Source organism: Hemiscyllium ocellatum, chromosome 10 (genome assembly GCF_020745735.1).
Source record: "Hemiscyllium ocellatum isolate sHemOce1 chromosome 10, sHemOce1.pat.X.cur, whole genome shotgun sequence".
NCBI classification, from domain to species: Eukaryota; Metazoa; Chordata; class Chondrichthyes; order Orectolobiformes; family Hemiscylliidae; genus Hemiscyllium; species Hemiscyllium ocellatum.
The window spans coordinates 3,709,994-3,729,161 of NC_083410.1; positions in this window are offsets into that span (position 1 = coordinate 3,709,994).

Consider the following 19,168-nt stretch of genomic DNA (forward strand, 5'->3'; position numbering starts at 1 on the left):
CCAATCTATGACTGGGTTTTTTAACCCCTGACTGCTCAGAAATTGTTGTTGTTCCCCTCCCTGTCGTTATCAAAATCATAAGCAGAATGGCTCTTTCTTCCCTTTATAGATCAGGACACTCCCGCCCAAAATGCCCTATCTTTCCACAATAATGGCATCCTGCCTGTGGAAACCTTCGTCTCTGCCCCTGTCGCTCAAACTCTCTATTAAATGCTCCTCCATGTCTCTCCCTACTCCCTTTCTTCTCTGCCCTACATGCTATCACTCGCTGTTCCGGTTGCTCACTTTTGGTTGCATTCTTCTCCTAATTACCTCATCAACCGCAGCTACCATCATTTACGCATTCTGCTCCTGTCACTCGTCCTTTCTCTCTTTACAAACACTTTCTGTGCCCCTCCTAACAATTCATTTAATGGATTTATCCCACTTCACCCTTCTATCTTCCGTATCTTTCCCTATCCAGCATCCCCATATAAGTCTCCTTTCTCCCGCAGTAAATAGTATATTCAAAATAGACATTAACTCAGCCCACAAATACAGACTGGGCCTCAAAAATAAATTAATTAGTTCTGACAATCCTACCAGATTCTCAACCAGGACCGTCATTTCCTTTTAAATGTTCCGACCTCCCCACTGGTGAGGGGGTCACACACAAACCCGATCTCCTTGTCCCCTATCAACACTTCCCGAAGGGGTCAAGTCGTTATGTTCTTCTCTGTTTCTTTCTTTTAAGAAATTTTCCAATGTTCCTATCTTCCCATATGCTCAAACACCAATTTATCAATTCATGCTTGACTAACTTTAAGGCCTGTTCCTAACTTGTAAACATATTTATATATTTACGTCCATTTATTCAGTGTTTAATATTTAAAATGTAAAATGCATACAGTTCCCAATTTTGAAATCCACTGTAATCGTCCAGATTTAGTACCCTAATTTAGATCCAAAATTAGTTTTCTTATGTACTCCTGACCAATCATTTCTCAATTACAATACTTTAGGTCGTAAAAATAATCAGAGCTGTCTTACAACAATTTGTCAATTCAAGTTAAAAACTTCTAACGCATGCACAATGGTCAAATCCAAGGTCACAGATAATAACCATGGAAACTTTCGTTTTTACAACTACCCACTGTCGAACGAAACTTCGACTGTCCTTCATATATTGCTTTTATGTAAAAATTAAAGAGGTTAGTAAGAAAAGTAGTTAGGGAGTCATGACTCATAAAAGAACAGAAGTTATTAGCCTTAAAAAATCATGTTAAGTTCACATAAAAAGAAATCACTTTAAACAGCAGTCCCGGAGCTCAAGGTCTAGAAACAAAAAACAAGAATTCAATCACCAAACAAACAGATGCATCTAAATCATGTTAAGTTAACATAAAACGAAATCACTTTAAACAGCAGTCCTGGAACTCAAGCTCTAGAAACAAAACTTACTCATTCAATCACCAACAAACAAATGTGCATTCAAACCAAATCACAAAGGGTTAAATGTTTTGCTAGCTATACACGCGCTCTCTCTCTTTTTGCACAGTCCTTTGTGAATCTCCTTACCCCTAACCCTTATTCCTCGCAATCCTTCTATCTATCGTTCTCTCTTGCTTCCTCTTCCTTTTTTTTCTCTTTCACCTTCCATTTCTCTTTATCCATCTCTGTTTGTTCTGAAACTTGAGCTTGTTATTTTGGTTAAGAAAAAAAATAAGAACTCTGTCTGCTACTGGACCCTAAACCTACTGTCAATATAATACTGGGTCCAGGGCGCTACATATTTTGGCTCTTTATCGTTTTAATTATAAAAATATCCCAGTGCCATTTATACAACAAAACAAACTTATGACGCCATTTTGACTTCAGAACGCCACTTGAAAGTCTGATACTTGAAGTTTTTTAACCAATGACTTTGGGCGGACTAACATCCCTTTATATTACATTCTTAAAAGAAATGCCTACCATCTTCAATCCTAACTACTTCCACAGCATTAAGAACTGATTTCTAGAACAGAAACCATGCAATCGTCCATTCCGTAAACAAGGACAATCTCTTAAACCAAGACTCTACCATTCACAAAACAACTAAGTGAGTCACAAAACTAAAACGGCCCACACACTCTAAACCCCGCAGACCAGCAATGGCAATCACAATCCAAACACAATAAAAGAATATATATATATATCCATTGTTTTCATCATACGCGACAAACACAGCACGAACAAATCACCAATGTACACTTTCCTGAGACAACAAACAAGTCACAAGCAACAGTTCTCCCCTCCACCAAGGCAAACAGGCCACCTGGTGACAATGGAAAACAGATCAACCCGCAACAAAACCCGGAATTGTAGCTCTTTCCAAACAAGGCAAAGGAGCAAGTCCCTTAACACTTGTCTCCCCAATGAAGACACCTCCCCGGCAGGCCCCCCCCCGCCGTTCCTGATGTTGTCTGCAGCTCGCAAATCTAGTCATGTTGAACAAAGAGCGGAGCCTGCGTGTTTGTCTGTTTCTCTCTCTCTCTCTTACTCTCTCTGCCGGTCTTACTGCAAGCTGCTGTTAAAAATAAACTTTAGTTGTCCTCCTTATACTGCTTCTATGCAAAGATAAAAGGGACCATCCAGAAACAGGGTTCAACACTATCATTTTCTAACTACTCTTATCCATCCCCACTCAATCTCAATAAAATCCCCAACCTGAAAAAAAAATCATGTTAAGCATCCATAAAAATCACATTAAAAAAAAACCAGAGACTCAAGCTCTCGGTGATAACACTCAAACATTCAATCACTAACAAACAGATGAATTCAAGCCAGAGCACAAAGTGTTAAACTGCCTGTTAGTTGAGAAGCTTTCAGCCAGTCTCTCTCTTTTACACAGACACACCGCTGACGCACGCAGCAATAGCTTTCTCTCTCTCTTTGGGCAACAATACAGACCTCTTTTTTTACAGACTCACACACAGATTTCCACACACAGAAACGCTCTTTCTCACACAGACCTCTACAAACACAGAAATACTTATACACACACAGATTTTTACACACCCAGAGACTCTATCTTTCTCATAAACAGACTCCCTCTCACACACACACAGTTGCTCTGTCCGTAACTCTGTGTCTGTCTCTGTCCCCTGTCCTTGTCTCTCTCTCCTTCGACTCCTGTCAAAGTCTGTTCCAGTCAACACTGTCCTCTGGTCAGGGGAAGCATACGCTTTACCCAGATTCGTCAGCGCGGGGGGAAGTATATGCTTTACCCAGATTCGTCTGCGCGGGGAGAAGCATACGCTTTACCCAGATTAGTCAACGCGGGGGGAAGCATACGCTTTACCCAGATTCGTCTGCACGGGGGGAAGCATACGCTTTACCCAGATTCTAAAACGCGGGGGGAAGCATACGCTTTACCCAGATTCGTCTGCGCAAGGGGAAGCATACGCTTCACCCAAACTCGTCAGCACAGGGGAAGTATCCACTTTACCCCAACCCAGTCCAAAACACAGGGGAAATATCCGCTTTACCCCAAAACTATCTCTTCACCAAAAACTTCGCAGCGCTGCATCCAAAAATGACTCACCACTCTTGATCACCGGTTCACTCATCTCTAGGACTTTCAATCCTGGACCCAGAGACTTTCGTTACTATAAAACAAAACGGTCCGATTCTCTCTCGGGCTGACAAGCCCAGAATTTCGGTTGGCAAAGAGTTGTGAGACGCCAAACAAAATAAGAATTTAGTGTATTCAAACCCCTACTGGAGATCTTTCCTTTAAAGGGCGTCTCCGAGCCCGATTTGGAGTGGCCGGCCGTCCGGCGAGCTCTCAATCCCTGCCAACAGGCGTGTCTCTACTCGTGGGTCCCATCTGGGTCGCCAGCTGTTGGGACAGATCCTCTGTCCCCGTGTTCGTTTGGAGGAGAGAGACACCAGGTCTGATTAAAAGTATAAACAGGTTTAATGAGAGAGAATCGTACACAGTACAGTGAGGTGTCTAGCTCACTGGAGAAGGCGTTCTGACTATTTTTTAAATTTGTCTATCCTTTTGTTCTCTCACATTCCAGAGTTACATCCTTATTTGGTAAAAAGCAGAATTTTCGTATGTGATTGGGTCTCACCTGATAACGTTCTATTACCTCAGTTTGAGCTACGTGCATCTAGACACGGCTCTAATGTCCTGTTATCTCTCACCCTCCCTGGGGCCTCTTCAGGCTATGCCATCAGCTTTTCAGTCTGTTCTTAGTGTAACATAATGGCTTACTGTTGTCTAGTGAAGCTAACAAGTTCCAGACTTGCTAATACTACCTTACGTGAGCACTACCTAACAATAAAGTTTCTTACACTACCTAACCTTAATAATGGATCCCAACAGATTCTACCTGCCAAAGACTTCTCCTGTCCCCTCCTGGCTCTTCTTAGCTCTCTCCTTAGTCCTTCCTGGCTAACTTGCAACTCTCAAGCCCCTTAACTGAGCCTTCAGCTCCTATCATTAGATAAACCTTCTTCTTCCTCTTCACAAGAGATTCAACTTCTTTGGTAAACTACAGCTCCCTCACTCTACAACTTCCTCCCTGTCTGACAGGAATGTACTTATCAAGGATCCGCAGTAACTATTTAATTGTTCCCATCCCCTGCAGTTCCCTTCCCTAAGTCTTGTGTAATTGCATCATAATTGCCTTTCTCTCAGCTATAATTCTTACCCTGCAGTATATATTAATTCCTTTCCATCGCTAAAATAAACATAAGTGAATTGTGGTCACTATCACCAAAGTGCTAACTGATCTCCAAATCTAACATCTGGCCTGGTTCATTACCCAGCACCAAATCCAATGCAGCCTCGCCTCTTATTGGCCCAGCTACATACAGCGTCAAGAAACCCCCTTGCACAAATTGGACATAAATTGATCCAACTAAAGTAGCTAAGCTACAGCATTTCCAGTCAATATTTGGAAAGTTAAAGCCCCCCATAACAACTACCCTGTGACCCTTGAATTTATCAAAAATCATCTTTGTTATCTTTTCCTCTACATCTCTGGAACTTTTTAGAGGCCTATAGAAAACTCACAAAGTGTGACCTCTCCTCTCTTGTTTCTTACCTCAGCCCATACTACCTCAGTAGATGAGTTCTCAAATGCTCTTACTGCCATCATAATACTGTCTTTGACAAACAATGACACACCTCCCACTCTTGTACCATCTTCCCTGTTCTTACTGAAACATCTAAACCCCAGAACCTGCAGCATCCATTCCTCCTTCTGCCCTAACCATGTTTCCGAAATGGCCACACCATCGAAGTCTCAGGTACCAACCCATGCTGCAAGTTCACCCACCTTATTCTGGATGGCGTTGAAGTAGACACACTTCAAACCAACTTCCTGTCTGCCAGTTCTCTCTTGCAACCTTGAAACCTTATTTATGACCTCACTACTCTCAATGTCCTGACACTGGATCTACAATTCAGGTTCCCATCCCTCTGCTGAATTAGTTTAAATCCTCCTGAAGAGCAATAGGAAATCTCACCCTGCAGGATATTAGTAAATTTCTGGTTCAGGTGAAGACCACCCTATTTGTAGAGATCCCAAATACACAAAAATGAGCTCAAATTATCCAGGCATCTGAAACCTCCTCTCCTGCACCATTCCTGCAGCCCACGTGTTCAACTCCTGTCTCTCCCTATTCCTCACCTCAATAGCACATGGCATGGGTAATGAACCAGAGATTAAAAACTCTGTTCAAGCACTAAGCTTCCATCTGAGATCCCTGAATTTCTGCTTGAAATCTTCATCCTTTTACCTTTCTATGTTGTTGCTGCCGATGTGGACCACAACTTGCGGCTGCTCCCCCGCCCCCTCAAGGATCTCAAAAACATGATCCAAGATGTCATTAACCCTGGCACCTTGGGAGGCAACACACCAATCATGAATCTCTCGTTCCCACAGAACCTCCTATCTGACCCCTAACTATGGAGTTCCCAATTACTAAGGCTCTGCTCCTGTCCTCACTTCCTATACCCTTCTGAGCAACAGGGACAGACTCTGCGCCAGACGCCTCTATCAGCTGGTATGTCATCACCCCTAATAGTATCCAAGATGGCATGTTTGTTATTGAGGGGAGTCAGCCACAGTGGATCCCTGCACAGCCTGCTGTTTCCCTTTCTGTCCCCTGACTGTAACCCATCTGCCTTTTTCTTTCACCTGAGGTGTGACTACCTCTCTGTAACTCCTCTCAATAACCCCCTCCACATCCTGAATGATCTAAAGTGCATCCAGCTCCAGCTCCAGTTCCCTAATGTGGTTTCTGAGGAGCTGGAGTTGCGTGCACTTCCCACAGATAAAGTCAGTGGGAGTGCTGGTGGTGAACCTTACCTCCCACATTCTGCAGGAGGAGCATTCAACTGCCCTAACTTCTATTTCCACTATTCTTAATTCCCAAAGAGACTTTTGATTAAATATAAGCTAGTAACCTTACCAATCCGGTGCACAGAACATTTTTCGCTTTGGTTCAAGGGGGAGGATGTATGGGAGACACTACCTGAGTAGCATTTAGAACATAGAACATAGAACGATACAGCACAGAACAGGCCCTTTGGCCCTCGATGTTGCATTGACCTGTGAACTATTCTCAGCTCATTCCTGTACACTATCCCATCATCATCCATGTGCTTATCCAAGGATTGTTTAAATCTCCCTAATGTGGTAAAGTTAACTACATCGGCAAGTAGGGCATTCCACACCCTTAGCTCTCTCTGAGTAAAGAACCTGCCTCTGACATCTGTCTTAAATCCTTCAACTTGTAGTTATGTCCCTCGTACAAGCTGATGTCATAATCCTAGGAAAAAGACTTTCACTGTCTACCCTATCTAATCCTTTGATTGTCTTATATGTCTCTATCAAATCCCTTCTTAGCCTTCTTCTTTCCAAGGAGAACAGACCCAAATCTCTCAGCCTTTCCTCATAAGAGCTTCCCTCCAGATTAGGCAACATCCTGGTAAATCTCCTATGCACCTTTTCCAATGCTTCCACATCCTTCCCGAAACATAGCGACCAAAACTCTACACAATATTCCAAGTGCGGCCTCACTAGTGTTTTGTATAGTTGCAGCATGATATTGCGGCTCCAGAACTCAATCCCTCTCCCAATGAAACCTAACACACTGTATCCCTTCTTAACAGCGCAGTCAACCTGGGTGGCAACTTTCAGAGATCTATGTACATGGACTCCAAGATCCCTCTGCACATCCACACTACCAATATTTTTTTCCATTTGCCTCGTATTCTGTTTTTCAGTCATTCTTCCCAAAGTGAATCACCTCACATTTAGCTGCATTGAACTCCATTTGCCACCTCTCAACCCAATTCTGCAGTTTATTAAAGTCCCCATGCAACCTATAACATTCTTCCAAACTGTCCACTACTCCATCAACTTTAGTGTCATGGCAAATTTACTATTTCATCTACCTATGCCTGTGTCTAACTCATTTATAAAAATGACAAACAGCTGTGCTCTCAAACCATGTTCTTTTGGCATTTCAGTGAAAGCAACCACCCAAATATATTACCTAAATTATTCAGCAATCCCGTGTCCACTCCTGCGCAGCATGTGCTCCACCAACACATGAAGTAAGTTTTTATAATTTAAATTTACCTTCCCAGCAGCCCCTGGTCCTCACTGTCACTGCAACTACTGTTGCTCATAATGGGAATAACCAGGGCGGGTATGAGGAATGGGTTAGCTCGAGACAAGGACATCAGAGGTAGAGATATGAGTGGCGCTGAGCAGACCAGGAGCTGCAGAGGGTTCTGGGAAATGATGGCCTAGAGACTCAATGGATGAAAGCTTGGAATTTCCCATTAAAACTTCAAGAACATGAGACCATAAGATACAGGAGCAGAATTAGAACATTCAGCCCATTGACAATTTGATCACGACTGAAATTCTAAGATTCTATGTTAAGAAATGTTTCTCAACCCCATTCTCCTTCCCTCTCCTTGGAACATCTAATGTTTTTTTATGATACAAGCACCTATCTCTCTCTGTCTTAAATACACTCAGTGATGTGGCCTCCACAGTCTTCTGTGGCAATGGGTTCCACAGGTTCACCACCCTCTGGATGAAGAAATTCATCCTCACCTGAATTCTAAAAGATCATCACTCTGAGGCTGTTTCCTCAGATCCTAGTCTGCCATACTGGTGGGTACCTCTTCTCCACATCCACTTTATCCAGGCCCCTCAGTACTCTGGATGTTTCAATCAGATCCCACCCCGATTCTTCTAAACTCCAGTGAGTACAGACACAGAGTCCTCAATATGTCACATCTTCATGGGTTACAACCGAAACCAATTTAACCTTCAGTTTAAATAACACTGCAGTATAGATCAGCCACCTTCTATCTGAATGTGGAGTGAGCTCAAAAGAGTGAAAGTCTGTAGAATACAATACATTTCGAGAAAACAAATCCCTATGTATTCTTTTAAACTCGAAAATCTCTATTATTAAAGACAAATACAGGCTGATGTAGTCATATTGAGAAAGTTCCAGGTTAACCTAATGTTCCCAATAATAGTTGAAAAAACCCATGTGGTTCACTAATGTCCTTCAGGGAAGGAAATCTGCCATCCTTACCTGGTCTGGCCCACATGTGACTCCAGACCCACAGAGATATGGATTGCCCTTATTTCCCTCTGAAATAAACAGCAAAGTTACTCAGTTTGCGGGTAATTAGGGACAAGGAACAAATACTGGCTTTCCTATTGATGCGTACATCCCATCAGAAAATGAAGTAAATGTGTTCCCTGCAACTCCACAATAACCTGCCCATTACCTGGAGTAGTTTAATAAATATTGTGGCTACAAGCACAGATGGAAACAAATAACTCGCACTCTGACTCCCACAGCCTGTCCACCAAGTATCTGCAAAGCAGAATGCAGGAATGCAATGGAAATCTTCTCAATTGCCTGGATGAGTGTAGCTCCAACAACATTCAAGAAAATTCACCCATCCGGGACAAAGTAGCCCACTTGATTGGCACCACAGCTAACACCTTCAACAATGATGGACAGTCTGTACCATCAATAAGATGCCCTCCAGTAACTCACCAAAGCTCCTCCAACAGTAGCTTCTGAACCCACGTCTCTCCCATCTGAAAGGACAGGACAGTAGCTACATGGGACACCATCTCCTTCAGGTTCCTCTCCAAGGCACACACCATCCAGTCTTGGAAATATATCATCCTCATTCCTTCAATGTCATTGGATCAAATGTCCCAACACCAAATGGACCACAACAGTTCAGGAAGGCAGCTCACCATCACTTTCTCAAAACATAGAAAACAGGAGCTGGACTAGGCCATTCAGCCCATACCTTTACCAACTTTCAACATAATCAAGGCTGATCATCCACCACAGTCCACCCTGTTCGTCATTTCTCTCTATATACTTTGATCCCTTCAGCCCTCAGAACTATATTGTACTCCTTCTTGAAAACATTCAATGTTTTGGCTTCAACTACTTCCTGTGGCTGAAAATTTCTGGAATGGATTATGAAGAAGCAATGTATTATAATGAAAGCAACATGTTTCCTTTACCTGTGAGCTTCATTCCATGATATCCAGGCCCAGAATGATTTCCTCTCATTGATAATGGTTTCCCAGAACATTTCAGTTTCCATTAACTGGCTGAAAATATCCCTTGCATAACTGGACCTTCTAAAACTCCTTGAGAAATTTTACTCAAAGCAGAAAACAGGGGAGATACTAAATGAATATTTTGCATCAGTATTTACTGTGGAAAAGGATATGGAAGATATAGACTGTAGGGAAATAGATGGTGACATCTTGCAAAATGTTCAGATTACAGAGGAGGAAGTGCTGGATATCTTGAAATGGTTAAAGGTGGATAAATCCCCAGGACCTGATCAGGTGTACCCTAGAACTGAGTGGGAAGCAAGGGAAGTGATTCCTGGGTCTCTTGCTGAGATACTTGTATCATTGATAGTCATAGGTGAGGTACCGGAAGACTGGAGATTGGTAAACGTGGCGCCACTGTTTAAGAAGGGCGGTAAAGACAAGCCAGGGAACTGTAGACCGGTGAGCCTGACCTCAGTGGTGGGCAAGTTGTTGGAGGGAATCCTGAGGGACAGGATGTACATGTACTGATTAGGGATAGTCAAAATGGCTTTGCGCATGGGAAATCATGTCTCATAAATTGATTGAGTTTTTTGAAGAAGTAACAAAGAAGATTGATGAGGGCAGAGCAATAGATGTGATCTATATGGACTTCAGTAAGGCATTTGACAAGGTTCCACATGGGAGACTGATTAGCAAGGTTATATCTCATGGAACAAAGGGAGAACTAGCCATTTGGATACAGAATTGGCTCAAAGGTAGAAGACAGAGGTGGTGATGGAGGGTTGTTTTTCAGACTGGAGGCCTGTGACCAGTAGAGTGTCATAATGATCGGTGCTGGGCCCTCTACTTTTTGTCATTTACATAAATGATTTGGATGTGAGCATAAGAGGTGCAATTAGTAAGTTTGCAGGTGACATCAAAAGCGCAGGTGTAGTGGACAGTGAAGAGGTTTACCTCAGATTACAAGAGGATCTGGACTAGGTGGGCCAATGGGTTGGGAGGTGGCAGATGGAGTTTAATTCAGATAAAGGCAAGGTGCTGCATTTTGGGAAAGCAAATCTTAGCAGGACTTATACACTTAATGGTAAGGTCCTAGGGAGTGTTGCTGAACAAAGAGACCTTTGAGTGCAGATTCATAGCTCCTTGAAAGTGGAGTTGCAGGTAATTAGGATAGTGAAGAAGGCTTTTGGTATGCTTTCCTTTGTTGGTCAGAATACTGAGTACAGGAGTTGAGAGTAAAAAGTGAGGTCTGCAGATGCTGGAGATCAGAGCTGAAAATGTGTTGCTGGTTAAAGCACAGCAGGTTAGGCAGCATCCAAGGAACAGGAAATTCGACGTTTCGGACCAGAGCCCTTCATCAGGAATGAGAAGAGGGTGCCAGGCAGGCTAAGATAAAAGGTAGGGAGGAGGGACTTGGGGGAGGGGCGATGGAGATGTGATAGGTGGAAGGAGGTCAAGGTGAGGGTGATAGGCCGGAGTGGGGTGGGGGCGGAGAGGTCAGAAAGAAGATTGCAGGTTAGGAGGGCAGTGCTGAGTTGAGGGAACCGACTGAGACAAGGTGGGGGGAGGGGAAATGAGGAAACTGGAGAAATCTGAGTTCATCCCTTGTGGTTGGAGGGTTCCCAGGCGGAAGATGAGGCGCTCTTCCTCCAACCGTCGTGTTGTTATGTTCTGCCGATGGAGGAGTCCAAGGACCTACATGTCCTCGGTGGAGTGGGAGGGAGAGTTAAAGTGTTGAGCCACGGGATGGTTAGGTTGGTTGGTCTGGGCGTCCCAGAGGTGTTCCCTGAAGCGTTCCGCACCTAGGCGGCCCGTCTCCCCAATTTGGAGGAGGCCACATCGGATGCAGCGGATGCAATAGATGATGTGTGTGGAGGTGCAGGTGAATTTGTGGCGGATATGGAAGGATCCCTTGGGGCCTTGGAGAGAAGTAAGGGAGGAGGTGTGGGCGCAAGTTTTACATTTCCTGCGGTTGCAGGGGAAGGTGCCGGGAGTGGAGGTTGGGTTGGTGGGGGGTGTGAACCTGATGAGGGAGTCACGAAGGGAGTGGTCTTTGCGGAACGCTGATAGGGGAGGGGAGGGAAATATATCCTTGGTGGTGGGGTCTGTTTGGAAGTGGCGGAAATGACAGCGGATGAGACGCTGTATACGGAGGTTGGTGGGGTAGTAGGTGAGAACCAGTGGGGTTCTGTCTTGGTGGCGGTTGGAGGGGCGGGGCTCAAGGGCGGAGCAGCGGGAAATGGAGGAGATGTGGTGAAGGGCATTGTCAATCACGTCTGGGGGGAATCTGTGGTCCTTGAAGAAGGAGGCCATCTGGGCTGTACGGTATTGGAACTGGTCCTCCTGGGAGCAGATGCGGCGGAGACGAAGGAATTGGGAATATAGGATGGCGTTTTTACAGGGGGCAGGATGGGAGGAGATGTAGTCCAGGTAGCTGTGGGAGTCAGTCGGTTTATAGTAGATGTCTGTGTTGAGTCGGTTGCCCGAGATAGAAATGGAAAGGTCTAGGAAGGGGAGGGAGGATACAGTCCAGGACAGAAGTTGAGAGGTCATGCTGCGGCTGTACAGGACATTGGTTAAGCCACTGTTGGAATATTGTGTGTAATTCTGGTCTCCTTCCTATCGGAAAGATGTTGTGAAACTTGAAAGGGTTCAGAAAGGATTTACAAGGATGTTGCCAGAGTTGGAGGATTTGAGCTATAGGGAGAGGCTGAACAAGCTGGGACTGTTTTCCCTGGAGCATCAGAGGCTGAGGGATGACCTTATCGCGGTTTACAAAATTATGAGGGGCATGGATAGGATAAATAGACAAAGTCTTTTCCCTGGGATCGGAGAGTCCAAAACAGAGAGCATAGGTTTCGGGTGAGAGGGGAAAAGTGTAAAAGAGACCTAAGGGGCAACTTTTTCATGCAGAGGGTGGCACATGTATGGAGGGAGCTGCCAGAACATGTGGTAGAGGCTGGTACAATTACAACATTTAAGAGGCATTTGAATGTGCATATGAATAGGAAGGGTTTGGAGGGATATGGGCTGTACTGGCAGGTGGGATTAGGTTGGATTGGGATATCTGGTTGGCATGGACGGGTTGGACTGAAGTGTCTGTTTCCATGCTGTACTTCTCTATGACTCGATGACTCTAATTGTTGTGCAAAAGTTCAAGCTTGATGAACTGAATGGTCTCAGCCTGGGTTGTAATTTACATTGTTCTGCATGTAAGCCAGTGATGTTGGTGATTATTGTTGTTGAGAAAATAATAATATCTGAGAGAAAACAGCAGACCTAAGGGAGAGAAGAGACTGGGAGTGCCACAGTGTGGAATTGATGCAATGGAGTCAAGGATGCAGTAGTTTCAAAAGTGGTATATTCACAATTGAAAAATAAATGAAACTTAATGTGACCTACTGCTTTCTATATCAAAGCTTAATAATTAAGGAATTTGTACAGATCAATTCAAAGTTCCCTGTCTACAGGATTCATTGGGATGGTTATTTTGTTCATCAGGATTTGCTGTTTGTCGTTCTCGCTCTCTGTCTCTCTGTCTCTGTCTCTGTCTCTGTCTCTGTCTCTGTCTCTCTCTCTCTCTCTTGCTCCCCAAGTGTTTTCCACTTCCTTGTAGAAAACACAGAATGGCTGGTTTACAAATTCTTGTTAAAGGCAACAGCTTGCAGAAGCTGGCAAGGGAGAATAAGCTGACTTTCTTTAGGCATTAGTTAGCTTTTACTGCAGAGAATATGACTCCACTTCAATTACCAGAGGTCCAATGGCTTCCGGCGAAAATCATTCACACTCGTAAACTGTTCATCCCGCAATGATGTGTTGATGCTGGTGTTGAACTGGGGTGAACATAGTCAGAAGTCAGATGACACCTGGTTATAGTCCAACCTGCATGCTTACCTTCATTGACTGGTGTACAAGAACACCCAGATCTCTTTGTACTGCCCCTTTACCTAAATTGATTCCATTTAGGTAGTAATCTGTCTTCTTGCTCTTGCCACCAAAGTGGATAACCATACATTTATCCACATTAAACTGCATCTGCCATGCGTCTGACCACTCACCTAACCTGCCCAGGTCACCCTGTAATCTTCTAATATCCTCCTCACATTTCACCCTGCCACTCAGCTTAGTATCATCAGCAAATTTGCTAATGTTATTACTAATACCATCTTCTATATCATTAACATATATTGTAAAGAGCTGCGGTCCCAGCACTGATCCCTGCGGTACCCCACTGGTCACTGCCTGCCATTCCGAAATGGAGCCGTTTATCACTACTCTTTGTTTCCTATCAGCCAACCAACTTTCAATCCAAGTTAGTACCTTGCCCCCAATACCATGCACCCTAATGTTGCTCACTAACCTCCTATGTGGGACTTTATCAAAAGCTTTCTGAAAGTCTAGGTACACTACATCTACTGGATCTCCCTCATCCATCTTCAGAGTTACATCCTCAAAAAATTCTAGATTAGTCAAGCATGATTTTCCCTTCATTAATCCATGCTGACTCTGACCTAGCCTGTTACTACTAACCAGGTGTGTTGTAATTTCATCCTTTATAATAGACTCCAGCATCTTTCCCACCACTGAGGTCAGACTAACTGGTCTATAGTTTCCTGCTTTCTCTCTCCCACCTTTCTTAAAAAGTGGTATAACATTAGCCACCCTCCAATCCGCAGGAACTGATCCCGAATCTATCGAACTCTGGAAAATAATCACCATCGCATCCACGATTTCTCGACTCACCTCCTTCAGTACCCTGGGATATAGACCATCAGGCCCCGGGGACTTATCAATCTCCAAACCTAACAGTCTCTCCAACACCAATTCCTGGCAAATATAAATTTGCTTAAGTTTAGGTCCTTCATCCACTGTTACATCAGGGAGATTGCTTGTGTCTTCCCCAGTGAACACAGATCTGAAGTACCAATTCAATTCTTCTGCCATTTCTTTGTTCCCTGTAATATATTTCCCTGTTTCTGTCTTCAAGGGCCCTACAAAGAAACAATGATATTATCACAAGACAGGATGATGAGTCGTTTGGAGGGGAACTTGCTGGGGGGTGGTGTTCTCATCGAACTGCTGCCCTTGTCCTTCTTGATGGAAACAAACCTGAGTTTTGATCCTATGCAGCAAAATTGGCAAGTGTTGATCTGTTTCTGATGACAGTTCAGAAATATTATTTAACACATGGTTTATTTAATTATTTCTGTTATGATGGTTGTTTTTTTTATCTGAATCAGTCACAGATTCATTTCGGTTGTTCAGTGTAACAACATGTTCTCTCTCTGACCACCTTGTGAGATCCTTTCAATACAGCAGTGCAGAGAGTCTGTTCATATGGGAATAAACGTACTATTACTTTTTTCTTTACAGGTATCGCTGGTCCAGTCCTTTTCCAGTCTCCGAGCTTGGAACAAGTCATGAGGGTCACGCTGCCTGGTTGCAATGTACCATGAGGAACGCCGCAGTGATACACACTGATGTTCACTGGTACCAACAATCCCCAAAGCAAATAATGGAGCCAGTTTTAACACATCTAGGAAGTGGCTCCACACAACGACACCCAGGATTCATGGAGCGATTCCAGTCTTCCAGAGTCTTCTCCAGGAACAGCTTCATTCTGATCATCAAATGCATGCAGCCCAGTGACAATGGGCTTTATTATTGCTCAGTCTGGGGAAGGATCTATGGGAGAGGAAGCCAGCTCAATATCACCAGTAAGTAAAGTTTACATAACAATACCCTCCAGTAATAACCTCTTGCCCAGTGGATGAATTGGAGATCAGCTTATGATCAAGAAGATTGAGGAGGTGATCTTGTGATGGATTCACTGTGGGGAGGAAGCTGAGATCAGGTTCTGTAATTTATTTACTTGTTTTGTAAGATGTAAGTGACACTGGCTGGGCCAGCATTTATTACCCATCCTTAATTGCCCTTGAGAAGGTGGTGCCGAGCTTCCTTCTTGAACCACTGCAGTGACCCATTGGTTGCCACTCTTGGGTCCAGGCTGGACTCCTACACAATCTATTAAGACCCTACTAAACGGTTCTTCAAAAGCTGTGATCGGAATTAAAGGTGAAGCTTTAATTGAGGGTTGGATATTCCCCAAGTCCTGTCCAGTTAAGTTTAACATATTTCTATAATCTTGGCTAATGAAAATGCTTTAATATTTTAAACTGTGTGTTCCTTGTCCTTCAATGAGCTGCCATTGGAATTTCATGAGCTAGTTTGCAAAATTTCATTCTGGTCTCAGATGGAGTAACCACCTGATGGATCACTGTCCATTGCTCATCACCTGGTATTTGGAATGGTCTCTATTTCCTCATTAATACTTTGTCTTTCAAACAATAACACTCAGAGACAGTTTCTGATTTTATTTCTGAGGACCAAAACAGAAATTGCTGGAAAATATCAGCATCTGTGGAGAGAAATCAGAATTAATATTGCAGGTCCAGTGAACCTGGTACAGAACTAATCGCGTTGAAAAATGTGGTGCTGGAAAAACACAGCAGGCCAGGCAGCATCCGAGGAGCAGGAGAATCGACGTTTCGGGCATAAGCTTATGCCCGAAACATCGATTCTCCTGCTCCTCGGATGCTGCCTGGCCTGCTGTGTTTTTCCAGCATCACATTTTTCAACTCTGGTCTCCAGCATCTGCAGTCCTCACTTTCTCCTAACAGAACTAATCGCAACAAAAAAAAATGATGGTTTTTATACAGAAAATGGTGTGGCAAGGGTGGTAAGGGTAAACAATAGATGGCAGTAGAGCCCAGTGTGAGAGTAAAACTGTTGGATAGACAAAGGAGTGGGTTATGGTTGGTCAGGGGGAATGAGCAGCTACTGATGGGCACAGTTAGTGGCTGACAATGGGTAGTCTGCAGTAGCTGCCTGTGTAATGATAAGGTCTGGCGTGCAGGGGAGGTGGAAAGCATAGGGGAATGTACTGACTCTCTAAAATTGTTGATCTCAATTATTAATTCCAGAAGGCTGCAGGGTGACCAAGTGGAAAATGAGGTGCTGTTTTCCAGCTTGCTCCGAGCTTCATGAGAACACTACAGCATGATGGAAACAGAGATGTCGGCAAGGGAACATGATGATGTGTTGAAGTGACAAGCAACTGGGAGATTAGAAGTTTGTTTGCAGACAGAATGGAGATGTTCTGAGAAGATCCACCCAGTCTGTGTTTCATTTCCCATATGAAGAGGAGCCCACATTGTGAGCAGTGAATACAGTTTGTCCCATTACAGAATACTCAGAGAGCTGGATAGAGTGGACGTGAAGAAGATGTTTGTCAGAGAGAGTAGAATCCGGGGCACAGCCTTACAATGAAGGGACAATCAATTACAACTGAGATAAAGAGGAATTTCTTCAGACAAAAGGTGGCAAATCTGTGGAACTCATTGCTGCAGAAAGTTGTAGAGGCCAAGTCATTGAGTATATGTAAGACAGAGATTGATAGGTTCTTATGAGCAAATAGATCAAGGGTTATGGAGAGAGAGCAGGAGAATGGTCTTGAAACATATCAGCCATGATCAAATGGCAGAGCAGACCTGATGGGCTGAATGGCCCAATTCTCCTCCTAAATCCTATGGCCTTATGGTCTATAATGTCATGGTTATTTAGAATAATTAACCCCACTGGCTCACTCTAATACACTTACCATCTGTCCTTCCTCATTAACTGTAAATTGGAGTTCTGCAGAATGTTTAGATGAGTTTTAATTTATTCACATGTTTTTCTCTTAAAGGTTCAAGTGTCCCAGTCATTCACCAGTCTCCCATCGTGGAACATGTTACTGAGGGTCACACTGCCCAATTACAGTGCACCTTGAGGTACGCTGCAGTGATACACACCAATATTCACTGGGACCGGGAGAAACCAGGGAATAATATGAAGTGGATTTTAACACATGACATGAGGAACATCACACAATGGAGCCCAGGATTTACTGAGTGATTCCAGTCTTCCACAGTCCCCTCCAATAACAGCTTCATTCTGACCATCACAAACGTGCAGCCCAGTGACACTGGAGTCTCTTCCTGTAAACTGTGGGGAGACATCAGTGGGAATGGAACCCAGCTGACTGTAACAGGTGAGTTTTGTTTACCTTAGAATAATCTGATACAGTAACCATTTCCACATGGATTTATTGTAGAGGAGAATGTGTTAAATTCCTCTGGTAAAGAGCAAGCAGAGAGCTCGATATAAACATAGAACAATTCTCGGCTTTTACTCACAGATAGAATAAACTGTTTCTCCTCTTGGACCAGTTCCTCAATCTCAAACCTTTTCTCTGTCTCTGTCTGTCTTTCTGCTTCTCTTATCTAATTTGTTCTCAGTGTTGGATTTAACATTCTCCTGTCTCTGTCTGGTTTTGTTTCATTCATTCTTGGGAGGTGACCATCACTGGCCGGGCTGGTACTTGTTGTCCATCATGAATGGCCCTTGAGAAGAAATGTCTTCTCTGCCACAGGAAGCAGCTGAGGCCAAAACATTGAATGTCTTCAGGAAGAGTTAGATATAGTCTGAGGGATAAAGGATTCAAAGGGTAAGGGGAGAACATGGGAACAAGGGGCTGAGTTGGATGATCAGCCATGATTATGTTGAAAGCCAGTGCAGGCACAATGGGCTGAATGGCCTACTTCAGCTCCTGTTTTCAATGTTTTGAGAAGGGGATGGTGAGCTGCCTTCCTGAACTGTTGTGGTCCCCTTTGTGTTGCCACACTGGGCCTAGTGCACTGAAGGAACTATGATGACGATATTCCATACATACTCGAGCATAAATTGATCTCACGGAAATAAGTTGACCCCCTGTTTTTGGTCTAAAAATCTAAAGTTTTCCATATATCACATGTCAAAGTCAACCCTAGTTCTTCACAATTAACAGATCAAAATTTATGAGTCAGTGTGCCTGCCAGTTACACTCTACTCCGGCTTTCCAGTCTGCTGGCTCTGTCATTCCATTCTGGGTTTTCCAGTCCACCAGCCATCATGCTCCAATCCAGATTTTCAGAATTACTGTAATTCTTGTGTTTTTTTCTTTATTCATTTAGACTTTAATTTTGCCTCTGCCAACAATACGGTATGAATTTTGACCGGCATGTATTTCAGCCCCTCAAATATGGCATCCCTGTAATAGTCGGCTCCATAAATTTAACCATAAAATAGTAAAGAAAATCAACTATTACTTCAGTATCTCTGGTATGTGTAGACCTACATGCACTTTACGGTACTAGGAACTGGGTTACTGTACATCAGTGCCATTCTACTGTCGCAGGCAGAATGGAGACAAGTATTTTGTAGATAAATATTCAATAATGACCATAATTCTTTTTATTTTTGTTGTTTATTGTTTTATAAAGAGATCTGTCTCTTGTTTGTCCATTTTTTTGACTCAGACTAAGAATGAATTTCATCCCGTCAAGTGCAATACTTGTGGAATAGTCAGCCCCTAACTTCAGCTTTAAAAAAACAGTCTAAAAAATTTGACTTTTACACAAGTTATACACGGTTTTTCCAAGTCAGGATAGTGAGTGTCCTGGAGGGGAATCAGAAAGAGA